Here is an 18,079-nt window from a genome sequence, read left to right as displayed (position 1 = left end):
GTTACACTACCATGGGGATTGGGCCTGTACTGTAAAGAGTGGTGTGAACCGTTACACTACCATGGGGATTGGGCCTGTACTGTAAAGAGTGGTGTGAACCGCTACACTACCATGGGGATTGGGCCTGTACTGTAAAGAGTGGTGTGAACCGCTACACTACCATGGGGATTGGGCCTGTACTGTAAAGAGTGGTGTGAACCGCTACACTACCGTGGGGATTGGGCCTGTACTGTAAAGAGTGGTGTGAACCACTACACTACCGTGGGGATTGGGCCTGTACTGTAAAGAGTGGTGTGAACCGCTACACTACCATGGGGATTGGGCCTGTACTGTAAAGAGTGGTGTGAACCGCTACACTACCGTACTGCCTCAGCAGTACCCAGCTTTTCAGTAGGCAGTTTTGAATGAAAAATTATTTTTGGATTTCATTAACCAATCAAATGTGTTATTATTTACAGTGGTGCTAGAAAGTTTGTGAACCCAGTAGAATTTTCTCTATTTCTGCAAAAATATGACCTAAAATGTGATCAGGATTCTACAGACTTCACAAACTTTCTAGCACTACTGTACTGTAATTTAATGCTTTACCAATGGCTGTTAAAATTATCCTATTGAATGTAAGAGTGCATTGCAATTGGTGAATACCAGATAAATGAAGTTATAGAGATACAGCAGGAAAACTGGCCTGGCAGTACCCTACATACATGCCAACCATCAAGCTCTCAATTTTATCCAACCCTAACCCTTTTCGCACTCCCAACAGCTACGCCAGATTCTACCTATTAGGTGCACGTTAGGGACAACTTGCAGTGAGGAATTAACCTACCAACCAACATATTTTTGGCATATGGAGAAGTGGGACACCCAGGGGAAAATAATGTCACAGGAAGAATTTACAACTCCAAACTGAGCCAATTCCTATAAGGCCATGATTGAACCTTAATCATGAGCTATCAGGCATTGTGCCACTGTGCTGTTTCTCTGTCTACTTTACATTGACATGTGTGCTGCCCTAATTTTTTCCAGTTTTATCTTGATTCTATAAAACCACAAGACATAGGAGAGGAATTAGGCCATTCAGCCCAATGAGTCTGCTCTGCTATTCCATCATGCCTGATTTATTGCCCCTCTTAAACCCATTCTCCTGCCTTCTCCTGGTAATCTTTGACTAACCAAGAAGTTGGCAACCCTTGTTTTAAATATACTCAATGTCTTGCCCTCCACAGCCTTCTGCAGCAATGAATTCCACAAGTTCACAACCTTCTGGCTAAAGAAATTCCCTCTCACCTCTGTTCTAAGGCCGTGCCCTCTGGTCCTAACTTACCCACAATAGGAAACTTCATTTCCACATTCAGTTCGTTGAGGCCTTTCAATATTTGATTTCAATGAGATCTCTCCCCCCGCCCCACCACCACAGCCCATTCTTCTAAGCGCCAGCGACTACAGCCAATCTTCATTCCATTCTAGTATCTTTCCTGTAATACTATGGGCTCTTATCTTGTTAAGCAACCATGTGTGTGGCAACTTGTCAAAGATGATCTGGGATAAAAAGTAAATTACTTGCATTGTTTTTCCTTTGTCTATCCTGTCTGTTATTTCCCCAAAGAATTCCAACAGATTTGTCAGACAATACTTCCCTTAAGGAAACCATGCTGACTTTGGTCTTCTTTCACATGCCCTTCCAAGTACCCTGAAACTTCATCCTTAATAACAGACTCCAACATCTTCCCAACCACTGAAGTCAGGCTAACTGGCCTATAATTTCCTTCCTTCTGCCTCCCTTTTTTAAAGAGTCGAGAGACATTTACAAGTTTTTCTCCTCTGGAACCATTCCAGAATCTCATGATTCTTGAAAGGTCATTACTAATGCCTCTTCTGCTACCTCCTTCAGAACCCTCTGGTATAGTCCATCTTGTCCAGATGACTTATCTACCTTCATGCCTTTCAGCTTCCTAATCTCCTTCTCCTTAGTAATGGCAACTACATTCACTTCTACCCCCTGACTCAAATTTCTGGCATACTGATGGTGTCTTCTACTGTGAGGACTGATGCAAAATACTATTTAATTTCATTCTGCCATTTCTTTGTCCCGCATTACTACTACTCCAGCATCATTTTCCAGGAGTTGAATCTCCACTCTTGCCTCTCTTTTACTCTTTGTATATATCTTGGCACGTGGCCAAATGGTTAAGGCATTGGACTAGCGACCTGAAGGTTGTGAGTTTGAGCCCCAGCCAAGGCAACGTGTTGTGTCCTTGAGCAAGGCACTTAATCACACATTGCTCTGCGATGACACTGGTGCCAAGCTGTATGGGTCCTAATGCCCTTCCCTTGAACAACATTGGTGTCGTGGAGAGGGGAGACTTTCAGCATAGGCAACTGCTGGTCTTCCATACAACCTTGCCCAGGCCTGCACCCTGGAAAGTGAAGACTTTCCAGGCGCAGATCCATGGTCTTGCAAGACTAACGGATGCCTTTATATATCTGAAAAAAATGGGAACTACTGATATACTTTTATATTTCAGTTTCTCTTACCTTATGGTTCTTTCTGTTTTTTTAAGTTTCCCGATCCTTTAATATTTGCTCTATTATATGCCCTCTTTTGTTTTTATGCTGTCTTTGACCTTCCTTGTCACCCACGGCTACCTCATTTTCCGTTATAATACTTCATTATCATTAGGAAGTATATATCCTGCACCTTCCGAATTGCCCCCTGGAGCTTCAGCCATTGCTGCTCTGTCATAATCCCTGCTAGTGTCCCCTTGCAATCAATTTTGGCCATCTTCTCTCGAACGCCTCTGTAATTCCCTTTACTCCAGAATATTACTGATACATCTGAATTTTTCTCTCTGGTAAATTGTAAGGTGAATTCAATCATATTATGATTATTGGCTCCTCAGTTTTCCTTTATCTTAAGCTCCCTAACCAGATCTGGTTCATTACACAACACCTGATCCAGAATTGCCTTACCCTCATGTGTTCAACCACAAGATGTTCTTATAAGTTTTTTTTTCTGGTTGGCTGCAGGTGATTCCTCAGGGGTTTGTGTTGGGACTGCCCCTTTTCATGTTATATGTCAGTGATTTGGATGACAGAATGAAGGATGTCCCTTTAGAACAGATGAGGTAGAATTCACCCAATCCAGTATTTCCTTTCCTCTTATGGCTCAAACACAAGCTGCTAAAAAAGCCAACTCGTAGGCGTTCTACAAATTTCCTCACTTGGGATCCAGCATCAACCTGATTTTCCCAATCTACCTGCATATTGAAATCTCCCGTGACTTTCTTAACATTGCTCTTATTCACATGCCTTTTCTATTTCCTGTTGGCATTTATATCCCACATCCTGGCTACTGTTTGGAGACCTGTAAATAACTCCTATCAGGGTCGTCTTACCACTGTAGTTGCTTAACTCTACCCACAGGGATTCTACATCTGCTGATTCTATGTTGCCTCATTCTAAGGATTTGATTTCATTTTTTTTTTTACTAACACAGGCACACCACCCCCTCTGCCTACCTGAGCATCCTTTGATAGAATGTGTATCCTTGGATGTTAAGTTCCCAACTATGGTCTTCTTTCGTCCATGTTTCTGTGATGCCCACATCATATCTACCAATTTCTAATAGAGCTACAAGATCTTCTATCTTATTCCATATGCTTCGTGCATTCAAAATACAGTGCCTATAAAAAGTATTCACTGTCCTTGGAAATGTTCATGTTTTATTGTTTTACAACTTTAAATCACAGGGGAATTAATTTGGCTTTTTTGACACGTCAACAGAAAAAGACTCAAAGTGAAACAACTCTCTATAAAGTGATCTAACTTAATTACAAATAAGAAAAAACACAAAATAATTGATTGCATAAGTATTCACCCACTTCAAGTCAGTATTTAGCAGATGACCTTTGGCAGCAATTACAGCCTTCAGTCTGTGTGGATAGATCTCTATCTGCTTTGCACATCTGGACACTGCAAATTTTCCCCATTATCCTTTACAAAACTGCTCAAGCTCTGTCAGATTGCATGGGGATCATGAGTGAACAGCCCTTTACACGTCCAGCCACAAATTCTCAATTGGATTGATGTCTGGACTCTGACTAGGCCACTCCAGGGCATTAACTTTATTGTTTTTAAGCCATTCCTGTGTAGCTTCGGATTTATGCTTGGGGTCATTGTTTTGCTAGAAAACAAATCTCCCAAGTGACAGTTCTCATACAGACTGCATCAGATTTTCTTTCAGGATTTCCCTGTATTTTGCTGCATTAATTTTACCCTCTACCTTCACAAGCCTTCCAGGACCTGCTGCAGTGAAACATCCCCAGAGCACCATGCTTCACAGTTGGGATGGTCTATTTTTGATGTGCGATGTTTGACTTACTCCAAACATAACGTTTGGTCTGATGACCAAAAAGATAAATTTTGGTTTCATGAGCCTATAGAACCTACTTCAGTGTCTCCCACATGCACTCTGGCAAGCTCTAGCTGAGATTTCATGTGAACTTTTTCAACAGTGGCTTTCTCTTTGCAGCTCTCCCATAATGTTGCAACTAATGAAGCACCTGGGCAACAGTTCTGGAATGTGCATTCACTTCCATCTTGGCCACTGAAGCTTGTAACTCCTCTCGAGTTGTCATAGGTCCCTTGGTGGCCTCTCTCCCTAGTTCCCTTCTTGCACAGTCACTTAATTTTTGAGGACAGCCTGCTTTAGGCAGGTTTACAGCTGTACCATATTCTTTCCATTTCTTGATGATTGACTTAACTGTATTCCAAGGGATATTCTGTAACTTGGATATTTCTTGTATCCATTTCCTGACCTGTGCTTTTCAATAACCTTTTCACAGAGTTGCATTGAGTGTTCTTGTCTTCATGGTGTAGTTTTTGCCAAGATTCTGACTCTCCAGCAATTGGACCTTCCAGATACAGGTGTATTTCCACTACAGTCAGTTGTAACACCGTGACTGTACACAGGTCCCCAAAAACTTCTTTGTGATTTCTAAAACCAAGTGTCTGCACGAGTGATGATTTGGTGTCATATTCAAGGGGATTGAATACTTATGCAGGCAATTATTTTGTGTTTTATACTTGTAATTAATTTAGATCACTTTGTAGAGATTTGTGTTCACTTTGACACGAAAGAGTCTTTTTCTCCTGATCATTGTCAAAACATCCAAATTAAATCCACTGTGAATCAATGTTGAATAACAATAAAACACAAAAACTTCCATGGGGATGGGGGGGGGATACTTTTTATAGGCATTATATATCACCTTCAATCCTATATTCATTACCCCTATTTGATTTTACCCCCATGTTACACTTCAGCTCGTCCCACTGACTGCAATTTTGCCCTATTTTCTGCCTGTCCACCCTCATTTCACCATACACTGCAACAACTTGTGTACCAACTGCCCCAGTCACTTCGGTTCCCATCCCCATGCAAACCTATTTTAAACTTTCCCAAAAGCTATAGCAAACCTGCCCTCAAGGATATTGGTCTGCCGCTGTTTCAGGTGTATCTCATCCTTTTTGTACATACCTTCCCCAGAAGAGATCCCAATGATCCAGAAATCTGAAATCCCGTCCTCGCATCAAGTCGTCAGCCATGCATTCATCCGCCAAAAGTTCCCATTGTTACCTTCACTGGCATGTGGCACAGACGTTACTACCCCAGAGGTCCTGCTTTTCAGCTTTCTATCTAACTCTCTTCAGGACCACCTCCCTTTTCCTACCAATGTAATTAGTACCAATATGCACCAATAACCTCTGGCTACTCACTCTCCCCCTCTAGAATGCTGTGGACCCAATACTCAGCCACACTTTCTTCTGTACCATCAACCTATTCCAAACCTGACTAGCACACGCCTCTGGAAATAATCCAGTAATTACTACCTTGGAGGTCCTGCCTTTCGGTACTCTCCCTATACTTGCTGTGCAGGACCTCGTTCCCCTTTCTCCCTATCTCATTGGTGCCGATGTGTACCAGGACCTCTGGCTGCTCAATGTTCAAAGTGAATTTATTATCAAAGTATGTTTATAACCATGTAACAATTACAGCACAGAAACAGGCCATCTCGGCCCTTCTAGTCCGTGCCGAACTCTTACCCTATCCTATTCTCACTGACCTGCACTCAGCCCATAACCCTCCATTCCTTTCCTGTCCATATATCTATCCAATTTAACTTTAAACGGCAACATAGAACCTGCCTCAACCATTTTTGCTGGAAGCTCATTCCACACAGCTACCACTCTCTGAGTAAAGAAGTTCCCCCTCATGTTACCCCTAAACTTTTGTCCTCTGATTCTCAAACCATGCCCACTTGTTTGAATCTTCCCCACTCTCAATGGAAAAAGTCTAATCACGTCAACTCTATCAATCCCCCTCATAATTTTAAACACCTTTATCAAGTCTCCCCTCAACCTTCTACGCTCCAAAGAATAAAAACCTAACTTGTTCAACCTTTCTCTGTAACTTTGGAGATGAAGCCCAGGCAACATTTTAGTAAACCTCCTCTGTATTCTCTCAATTTTATTGACATCCTTCCTATAATTTGGTGACCAGAACTGTACACAATACTCCAGATTTGGCCTTACCAATGCCTTATACAAATTCAACATTACTTTCCAATTCCTATACTCAATGCTCTGATTAATAAAGGCCAGCAAACCAAAAGCTTTCTTCACCACCCTATCCACATGAGATTCCACCTTCAGGGAACTATGCACCATTATTCCTAGATCCCTCTGTTCTACAGCATTCTTCAATACCCTACCATTTACCATGAATGTCCTATTTTGATTAGTCCTACTAAAATGTAACACCTCATATTTTTCAGCATTAAACTCCATCTGCCATCTTTCAGCCCACTCTTCTAACTGTCCTAAATCTCTCTGCAAGCTTTGAAAACCTACTTCATTATCCACAATGCCACCTATCTTAGTATCATCTGCATACTTACTAATCCAATTTACCACCCCATCATCCAGATCATTAATATATATGACAAACAACATTGGACCCCGTACAGATCCCTGAGGCACACCGCTACACACCATTCTCCAATCTGACACACAGTTATCCACCACTACTCTCTGGCGTCTCCCATCCAGCCACTGCTGAATCCATTTTACTACTTTGATATTAATGCCTAACGATTGAACCTTCCTAACTAACCTTCCATGTGGAACCTTGTCAAAAGGCCTTACTGAAGTCCAGATAGACAACATCCACCGCTTTACCCTCATCAACTTTCCTAGTAACCTCATCAAAAAATTCAATAAGATTTGTCAAACATGACCTTCCACGCACAAATCTATGTTGACTGTTCCTAATCAGACCCTGTCTATCCAGATAATTATATATACCATCTCTAAGAATACTTTCCATCAATTTACCCACCAGTGACGTCAAACTCACAGGCCAATAATTGCCAGGTTTAATCTTAGAACCCTTTTTAAACAATGGAACCACATGAGCAATACGCCAATCCTCCGGCACCATCCCCATTTCTAATAACATTTGAAATATTTCTGTCAGAGCCCCTGCTATTTCCACACTAACTTCCGTCAAGGTCCTAGGGAATATCTTGTCCAGACCTGGAGACTTATCCACTTCTATATTCCTTAAAAGTGCCAGTACTTCCTCTTCTTTAATTGTCATACTTTCCATAACTACCCTTCTTGTTTCCTTTACCTTACACAATTCAATATCCTTCTCCTTAGGGACAACCGAAGAAAAGAAATTGTTCAAAATCTCCCCCATCTCTTTTGGCTCCGCACATAGCCATCCACTTTGATTCTCTAAGGGACCAATTTTATCCCTCACTATCCTTTTGCTATTTATATAACTGTAGAAACCCTTTGGATTTATCTTCACCTTACTAGCTACAGCTGCCTTGTATCTTCTTTTAGCTTTTCAAATTTCTTTCTTAAGATTCATCTTACATTCTTCATATTCCTTGAGCACCTCATTAACTCCAAGCTGCCTATATTTATTGTAAATCCCTCTCTTTTTCTGAACCAAGTTTCCTATATCCCTTGAAAATCATGGCTCTCTCAAACTTTTAACCTTTCCTTTCAACCTAACAGGAACATAAAGATCCTGTACCCTCAAAATTTCCCCTTTAAATGACCTCCATTTCTCTATTACATCCTTCCCATAAAACAAATTGTCCCAATCCACTCCACTCAAAGTTAGCCTTTCTCCAATCAAAAATCTCAACCCTGGGTCCAGTCCTATCCTTCTCCATAATTACATTGAAACTAATGGTATTGTGATCACTAGACCCAAAGTGCTCCCCAACGCATACCTCCATCACCTGCACTATCTCATTCCCTAACAGGAGATCCAACACTGCCCCTTCTCTAGTAGATACCTCTATGTATTGCTGCAAAAAACTATCTTGCACACATTTGACAAACTCCAAATCATCCAGCCCTTTTACAGAATGGGCATCCCAGTCCATGTGTGGAAAATTAAAATCTCCTACAATCACAACCTTGTGCTTACTACAAATATCTGCCATCTCCTTACAAATTTTCTCCTCCAGTTCTCGGTCCCCATTAGGTGGTCTATAATACACCCCTATAAGCGTAACTACACCTTTCCCATTCCTCAGTTCCACCCAAATAGCCTCCCTGATTCCACTAATCTATCCTGCCAAAGCACCGCTGTAATATTTTCTCTGACAAGCAATGCAACACCTCCCCCTCTTGCCCCTCCTATTCTATCACACCTGAAGCAACAAAATCCTGGAATATTTTGTTGCCAATCACACCCCTCCTGCAACCATGTTTCACTAATAGCTGCAACATCATATTTCCAGGTATCAATCCATGCTCTAAGCTCATCCACCTTTCTTACAATGCTCCTGGCATTAAAATAGATGCATTTAAGAAACTCTCCCCCTCCCACTCTCTGTTTATCCTTAATTGAGCAAACAACTTTGTTAGCTTCTTCTTTTTTCCCTTACATCAACCTCCCCTCTCTTAGTCTCCTTAATTTGATTCCCCCCCCCCCCAATCATTCTAGTTTAAAGTCACCTCAGTAGCCCTCGCAAATCTCCCCGCCAGGATATTGGTCCCCCTATGATTCAAGTGCAACCCGTCCCCTTTGTACAGGTCACACCTGTGCCAATAGTGGTCCCAATAATCCAAAAACCTGAATCCCTGCCCCTTGCTCCAATCTCTCAGCCACGCATTTATCCTACATCTCATTGCATTCCTACTCTCACTGTCGCGTAGCACAGGCAGTAATCCCAAGATTACTACCTTTTTCATCCTTTTTTTCAACTCCCTTCCTAGCACCCTATATTCTTCTTTCTGGACCTCTCCCCTTTTCCAACCTATGTCATTGGTACCTATATGTACCACGACCTCTGGCTCCTCTCCCTCCCAATTCAAGATCTCTTGGACGCGATCAGAAATATCACGGACCTTGGCACCAGGGAGGCAAACTACCATCTGGGTCTCCTGACTTCATCCATAGAATCGTCTATCTGACCCCCTAACTATTGAGTCCTCTATTACTATTGCCCTCCTCTTCCATTCCCTATCCACCTTAGCTACAGGACTGGACTCTGTGCCAGAGGCACGGCCAGTGTTGCTTTCCCCAGGTAAGCTGTCCCCCCCAACAGTACTCAAACAGGAGTACTTATTGTCAAGCGGCACAGCCACAGGGGTGCTCTCTATTACTTTATTCTTCTTATTCCCCCTCCTAACCATGACCCACTTGTCTGTCCCCCGTGGCTCCGGTGTGACCACCTGCCTGTAACTTCTCTCTATCAACTCCTCACTCTCCCTGATAAGACGAAGGTCAGCGAGCTGCAGCTCCAGTTTCCTAACGCAGTCTCTTAGGAGCTGCATCTCGACGCACCTGGCGCAGATGTGGATGTCCGGGAGGCTTGGAGACTCCACGACCTCCCCCATCCGGCACTGAGAACAACAAGCTGCCCTCACACTCATACTTCCCCCTCTCTGCAAACAACAGTGCAAAAAAATGAATAACCAAACCCTCTTTGCCTCGCCCGTTTCTGCCTAAGCCCATTTAACCAAAGCCCTTAAGCCTTCAATCTGCTTCCGGCTCACTCCGCAGCAGTCAGTGTGGGGTTCCCCAGTGGACATTCCCCTCAGCTACAAGTATACCAAGCTACTCTGCTGCCCACTATATAAGGCTGCATTCCTTTTAAATCTTCCTCGTTTCCCTCCACGACGTCACACGCCTGCGCAGTCCTGACTCTCTCGACGCCGATGGGGAAAAAAACCCAAAAAAAACCCCGAAAAATGTTATACAACCTTGAGATTCATCTCGCCCTCCCTCTTGAGAATATTCTGCTGCTGCTCTGAGACATCCTGGACCACAGCACCTGGCGGCAACAGGCCATCCTGGCTTCTCTTTCGCTGCCATAGAATCTGCTGTCTGTCCCCCTAACTAGTGAGTCTCCATCAATTCCACCTCTGCCTGACTTTACCCTTACCTGCAGAGCTTCAGGGTTTGACCAGTGCCCTTGATAGGTCATCTCCCCAGAGGTATCCAAAGGGGTATACTTGTAGCTGAGGGGAATGTCCACTGGGGAACCCTGCACTGACTGCTGACTCCCCTCACCTCTGGTGGTAACTCATCTACTGTCTGAAGCCTGTTCTGTTCTCTGGGTGTGACCACCTCAGTAAAAGTCTCATCTGTGAAGTTTTCAGCCTCCCACATGGTCCTGAGTGCATCCAGCTCCAGTTCCAGTTCCTGTTCCTTGACCTTATCGGTCAGGAGCTGATGGTGGGTGCACTTGCTGCAGATGTCATCATCAGGGAGACTGTTAGGTACCCTGAAATCCTACATCTCACAGGATGAGCATTCCACTGCCTGAACTCCCAACCTGCCTATACTTGTTATGCTTCTGACTCCTCAAACTTCAGTTCCAGCCTGTGTCTTTTCTTACCCAAGCCAAAGCTTGACCATTCCAACACTGTCCACTCATAAAATGGCCACTCTGCTCAAACCCCACTTCTAATTAACCCTGGTGACTGTTAACCCAAGCAACCTCCCACACCGCAGACAAGTTCTGACGGGCCCCAGCTCACTTTCTAAAACTGGCGTGTAGAGTCCAAAAGGAAATTTCTTGAGCTCACTCCCCAATCTCCCACTCCGCAACCAAGTTCTGACAGGCCCTGCCCACTTTTTCATCCCGGTGCATAAGGTCCACAAGCAACTGTGTTGAGCTTGGAGGACCGTAGAGTTTAGATATCAGGAAGTGGTGAAGATGACAGAAGCAGCATACCGGAGGAAGGTGAATGACAAGTTTCTGGGAAATGGAAAAATAGGCGGCTGATTGAGGATTGCAGTGGCTTATCATCCAGTGATGAAGGCAGTGGATAGGAATTAAATAAAATAAGTAAGGAAGAGTTTAAGGAGTTGCTGAGTTTTGAATCTGCACCTGTTTCTGATATCAATCCGATTAGATTAACTGATTTGAAAAAAGCATTAGGAGCTATTGTGGGCACAAGCCCTTTAAGAGATGAAGCAGTCTTAGTGTTTTATAATGATAGGAAGCAATGTGTGAAAGCCTTATGGTTGAAAGCTTTGGAAGGAAGGTGGCAACACAAAAATATTACATTGAATGATGGTGTCTTTGGGGAGCAATCGCAGGAGTACCTCTAGATATATCCATGGACCAAGTTAAAAATAACTTAATCATGGGGAAAAGTTGTAGACACCAAATGCTTGGAAGGGTTCTGTGGTGGAGTAAGAACAGATTGCTTATTTGTATTGATTAAATTTGGTGGGAAAAAAGTTGCCAGATCAAGTTAAGTTGGGCTATATGCTATATGGTTCAAGTCTATATGCTGCCCCTGTTGAAGTGCCAGAACTTTGCTCATGTAGCAGCTGTGTGGTGGAGAATATGATCCTGATAATTGCAGGGAAGGCATTAGGAAGACAATGTCACAATTGTGGAGGGAAACATAGTTTTGCTCATGCAGGGTGCCTGTAAATAAGAAAGCTGTGGTGGTGCAGGCAACGTGGTCAGGTAGAGCTGGGCACAGCATATACAGAGGTCCTTCAGAAAGTTCAGAAGACAGTGTCAATGGGACCCATTAATATCCAGAAAACAGAGAGATTACAGTCAGTGTGTAAAATGCATGATTTTATAACAAAGGATTTTCATGTAAGATGTGGCAAATTGTACAGCACAAGCTAAAAGTGGGACAGAAAAAAAATAAAATTATATTAAAAGCTGTAGAAAATCACCTTGTGATCAAAGACTTAACTCCAGAAGTTATTTATTGTGCCTTACAAGGAGGGGTAGATCACCTTCAGACTTCAAAGAAGGATTATTAGTGTTTTCTATTTTTTTCTTTTTCTTGTTTTCTTTTCTCTCTTTTTCAAATCTTGCCATGGAATGTTAGAAGTTTGTTAGCTAATGGGCAGGGAATTTTAATGTTTGTAGTTCTATGTAGGGTTGAAGTGACACGATTGTGAAAGAGATGGCTGAAGAAGACTTCTGTGAAAATTTGGTGACCTGACCGCGAAGAAGAAGAAGACTCTCCAAGTCATTCTGTGAACTCCCACTCTGCGGACAAGTCCTGACGGCCCCACTCGCTTTTTAAAGACTGGCACCTAAAGTCCACAAGGAACAGTCTCCAACCTACTCTATGATCTCCTGTTCCGCTTTAATCCTTTGGACGTAATGCCACCATAATAATTCATATTTCTTTCATATCATATCAGTGATGGATATAATTTCATAGGTTGTACTAAAATGTTTATCCAACTGAATTGTACATAAGCTGAATTCCACTGTTTGTGCTTAAGAACCAAAATTCTAAAAACCTGAAATTAATTGATTAAATTATCAGTTATGTTTGGCCACACCACACAGGAGTTCAACTTCTTTATTTAAAACAGGAAATTGACTGCAACAATTTATCCGCAGTTGGTAGATGTTGGACTCTTGCTGTCATTTCCACAATCTGGTGCCGTTGCTTTTGATGGAGTTTCACAGTGGAGCCGGTCATGCAATAGCTGGATATGTGGTGCCACTGGCTGAAACTAAATTTCTAGGCAGACCAGCGTACCGGGCTATAAAGGAGAACTGGTATTTGGTGCGAATCATGTATCCTTCTGGGGAAAGAAATTCAAGTCTCGTTAAATTTTCAGGCATAGAGCTAATTCCTATAATATGAATAAACAGTCAATGTTTTGGGCTGAGACGCTTCTTCAGAAATGTTGACTCTTCACTTCCCTCTATAGATGCTGCTTGGCCTGTTTAGTGTGTCTTTCTCCAGGATTAAGGCCGTAAGACACAGGAGTAGAATTAGGCTATTCAGCCCATCGAACCTGCTCCACGATTTGATTAAATCTTTAAGCCTGAATGGGACAATTTAAAATTTATTATGCTGTGGATGTCTGCATATAATAATTATATTATATAATATACTGTACATGTCATTGAGGTGCATTCTGTTAAGTTGAAGTTTATAGCTAAGCAAGACGGAGTGTTGTGAATTGTTCATTAAATAATTCATTAGAGTTTTATGTAAAAATATGTGAATTACATATGTCATCACATTAACACATAAGTGTGCACCTTGCTTAAAGGAAACTCGAACTTAGACCTGCATCTCAGACTCCTGTGTCTTCCGTTGAATTAGTTTAATGTTTGGAAGGCATAAACACAATGAAGGTGAATCCGTGGAATTCATTGCCACAGGTGACTGGGGAGGCCATGTCATTGGTATATTTCAGTAGGTACATTTAATGCCAGAGAAACACTTACAATATACATCCTGAAATTCTTTTTCTTTGCAAACATCCACAAAAACAGAGGAGTGCCCCAAAGAATGAATGACAGTTAAATGTTAGAACTTCAAAGCCCCACCAGTGAAAAAGCATCGGCACCCCACCACCGAGCACTCCAGCATGCAGCAAAGCATTACTAAAGACACGGACCTGCAGTATCCCAAAGGCTATCATTCATCTGGTAATTCGACATACCACAGGCTCGCTCTCTCTCTCTCTCTCTCTAATAAGGGAAAAAGAGGTGTCCCCATTTCACAGCGAGAGGGGAGACATACCAAAGCAATTCACTGATTTATGTTGTTAAAAGTCTGTTACGTCGCTTTTTCCGAGCTCTGTGGCCAAGGAACTCGGGTGTCTGGGCACACAGCCAGCAGCCAGCTCACTGCTTTCGATTTTCCATCTCCCGCGACGCACCGGGGGCGGCACCAGCCTTGAGTCCGCCGGCCTCAAGTGCCAGGAACATCTGGCACCCTGAAGGGGCACTGCTCTTCCAGGCCGTGTCCTTGTCATATTGAAAAGCGGCCGGTCATGAGGCCCGGAGAGTGAGTCCCATTTCCGCAACGAACCAAAGTCAGTGTGTAACTCCGGGTTAGGGTCTTCAGAATCAAGTTTATTATCACCGGCGTGTGACGTGAAATTTGTTAACTTAGCAGCAGCAGTTCAATGCAGTACATAGAGAGAAAAAAATAATAAATAAACAAGTAAATCTATTACGTATATTGAATAGATTATTTTAAAATGTGCAAAAACAAAAATACTGCATATTAAAAAAAGTGAGGTAGTGTCCAAGGGTTCAATGTCCATTTAGGAATCGGATGCAGAGGGGAAGAAGCTGTTCCTGAATCGCTGAGTGTGTGCCTTCAGGCTTCTGTACCTCCTACCTGATGATAACAGTGAGAAAAGGACATGCCCTGGGTTCTGGAGGTCCTTTATAATGGACGCTGCCTTTCTGAGACACCGCTCCCTAAAGATGTCCTGGGTACTTTGTAGGCTAGTGCCCAGGATGGAGCTGACTAGGTTTACAACCTTCTGCAGCTTCTTTCGATCCTGTGCAGTAGCCCCTCCATACCAGACAGTGATGCAGCCTGTCAGAATGCTCTCCACGGTACAACTGTAGAAGTTTTTGAGTGTATTTGTTGACATGCCAAATCGCTTCAAACTCCTAATAAAGTATAGCCGCTGTCTTGTCTTCTTTATGACTATACCAATGTGCTGGGACCAGGTTAAATCCTCAGAGATCTTGACACCCAGGAACTTGAAGCTGCTCACTCTCTCCACTTCTGATCCCTCTGTGAGGATTGGTATGTGCTCCTTCGTCTTACCCTTCCTGACGTCCACAATCAGCTTTTTCGTCTTATTGATGTTGAGTGCCAGGTTGTTGCTGTGGCACCATTCCACTAGTTGGCATAACTCACTCCCGTACGCCCTCTCATCACCACCTGAGATTCTACCAACAATAGTTGTGTCATCAGCAAATTTGTAGATGGTATTTGCCCTAGGCCTAGCCACACAGTCATGTGTATACGGAGAGTAGAGCAGTGGGCTAAGTACACACCCCTGAGGTGCGCCAGTGTTGATCATCAGCGAAGAAACATAGAAACATAGAAAATAGGTGCAGGAATAGGCCATTCGGCCCTTCGAGCCTGCACCGCCATTCAGTATGATCATGGCTGATCATCCAACTCAGAACCCTGTACCAGCCTTCCCTCCATACCCCCTTATCCCTTTAGCCTCAAGGGCTGTATCTAACTCCCTCTTAAATATAACCAATGAACTGGCCTCAACTGTTTCTTGTGGCAGAGAATTCCACAGATTCACCACTCTCTGCATGAAGATGTTTTTCCTAATCTTAGTCCTAAAAGGCTTCCCCTTTATCCTCAAACTGTGACCCCTCATTCTGGACTTCCCCAACATCAGGAACAATCTTCCTGCATCTAGCCTGTCCAATCCCGTTACGATTTTATACGTTTCAATAAGATCCCCCCTCAATCTTCTAAATTCCAGCAAGTATAAGCCTAGTCGATCCAGTCTTTCATCATATGAAAGTCCTGCTGTTCCGGGAATCAATCTGGTGAACCTTCTTTGTACTCCCTCTATGGCAAGGATGTCTTTCCTCAGATTAGGGGACCAAAACCGCACACAATACTCCAGGTGTGGTCTCACCAAGGCCTTGTACAACTGCAATAGTACGTCCCTGCTCCTGTACTCGAATTCTCTCGCTATAAATGCCAGCATACCATTCGCCTTTTTCACCGCCTGCTGTACCTGCATGCCCACTTTCAATGACTGGTGTATAATGACATTCAGGTTTCGTTGCACCTCCCCTTTTCCTAATCGGCCACCATTCAGATAATAATCTGTTTTCCTATTTTTGCCACCAAAGTGGATAACTTCACATTTATCCACATTAAATTGCATCTGCCATGAATTTGCCCACTCACCCAACCTATCCAAGTCACCCTGCATCCTCTTAGCATCCTCCTCACTGCTAACACTGCCACCCAGCTTCGTGTCATCCGCAAACTTGGAGATGCTGCATTTAATTCCCTCATCCAAGTCATTAATATATATTGTAAACAACTGGGGTCCCAGCACTGAGCCTTGCGGTACCCCACTAGTCACTGCCTGCCATTCTGAAAAGGTCCCATTTATTCCCACTCTTTGCTTCCTGTCTGCTAACCAATTCTCCACCCACACCAATACCTTAGCCCCAATACCGTGTGCTTTAAGTTTGCACACTAATCTCCTGTGTGGGACCTTGTCAAAAGCCTTTTGAAAATCCAAATATACCACATCCACTGGTTCTCCCCTATCCACTCTACTAGTTACATCCTCAAAAAATTCTAAGAGATTCGTCAGACATGATTTTCCTTTCACAAATCCATGCTGACTTTGTCCGATGATTTCACCGCATTCCAAATGTGCTGTTATCACATCTTTGATAACTGACTCTAGCATTTTCCCCACCACCGATGTTAGGCTAACTGGTCTATAATTTCCATGTTTCTCTCTTCCTCCTTTTTTAAAAAGTGGGGTTACATTAGCCACCCTCCAATCCTCAGGAACTAGTCCAGAATCTAAGGAGTTTTGAAAAATTATCACTGATGCATACACTATTTCTTGGGCTACTTCCTTAAGCACTCTGGGATGCAGATCATCTGGCCCTGGGGATTTATCTGCCTTTAATCCCTTCAATTTACCTAACACCACTTCCCTACTAACATGTATTTCCCTCAGTTCTTCCATCTCACTGGACCCTCTGTCCCCTACTTTTTCCGGAAGATTATTTATGTCCTCCTTAGTGAAGACAGAACCAAAGTAGTTATTCAATTGGTCTGGAATGTCCTTGTTCCCCATAACCAATTCACCTGTTTCTGTCTGTAGGGGATCTACATTTGCCTTAACCAATCTTTTTCTTTTCACATATCCATAAAAGCGTTTACAGTCAGTTTTTATGTTCCCTGCCAGTTTCCTCTCATAATCTTTTTTTCCCTTTCCTAATTAAGCCCTTTGTCCTCCTCTGCTGGACTCTGAATTTCTCCCAGTCCTCAGGTGAGCCACTTTCTCTGGCTAATTTGTATGCTTCTTCTTTGGGATTGAAACTATCCCTAATTTCCCTTGTCAGCCACTGGGGCACTACCTTCCTTGATTTATTCTTTTGCCAAACTGGGATGAACAATTGTTGCAGTTCATCCATGCAATCTTTAAATGCTTGCCATTGCATATCCATCGTCAATCCTTTAAGTGTCATTTGCCAATCTATCTTAGCTAATTCACGTCTCATACCTTCAAAGTTACTCTTCTTTAAGTTCAGAACCTTTGTTTCTGAATTAACTATGTCACTCTCCATCTTAATGAAGAATTCCGCCATATTATGGTCACTCTTACCCAAGGTGTCTCTCATGACAAGATTGCTAATTAACCCTTCCTCATTGCTCAATACCCAGTCTAGAATGGCCTGCTCTCTAGTTGGTTCCTCGACATGTTGGTTCAGAAAACCATCCCGCATACATTCCAAGAAATCCTCTTCCTCAGCACCTTTACCAATTTGGTTCACCCAATCTATATATAGATTGAAGTCACCCATTATAACTGCTGTTCCTTTATGGAACGCATTTCTAATTTAATACCATCCCCAACCTCACTACTACTGTTAGGTGGCCTGTACACAACTCCCACCAGCGTTTTCTGCCCCTTAGTGTTATACAGCTCTACCCATATCGATTCCACATCCTCCCGGCTAATGTCCTTACTTTCTATTGCATTAATCTCCTCTCTAACCAGCAATGC

The sequence above is a fragment of the Mobula hypostoma genome, chromosome 4 (genome assembly GCF_963921235.1).
Source record: "Mobula hypostoma chromosome 4, sMobHyp1.1, whole genome shotgun sequence".
Taxonomy (NCBI): domain Eukaryota; kingdom Metazoa; phylum Chordata; class Chondrichthyes; order Myliobatiformes; family Myliobatidae; genus Mobula; species Mobula hypostoma.
This window is presented reverse-complemented; position numbering follows the sequence as displayed.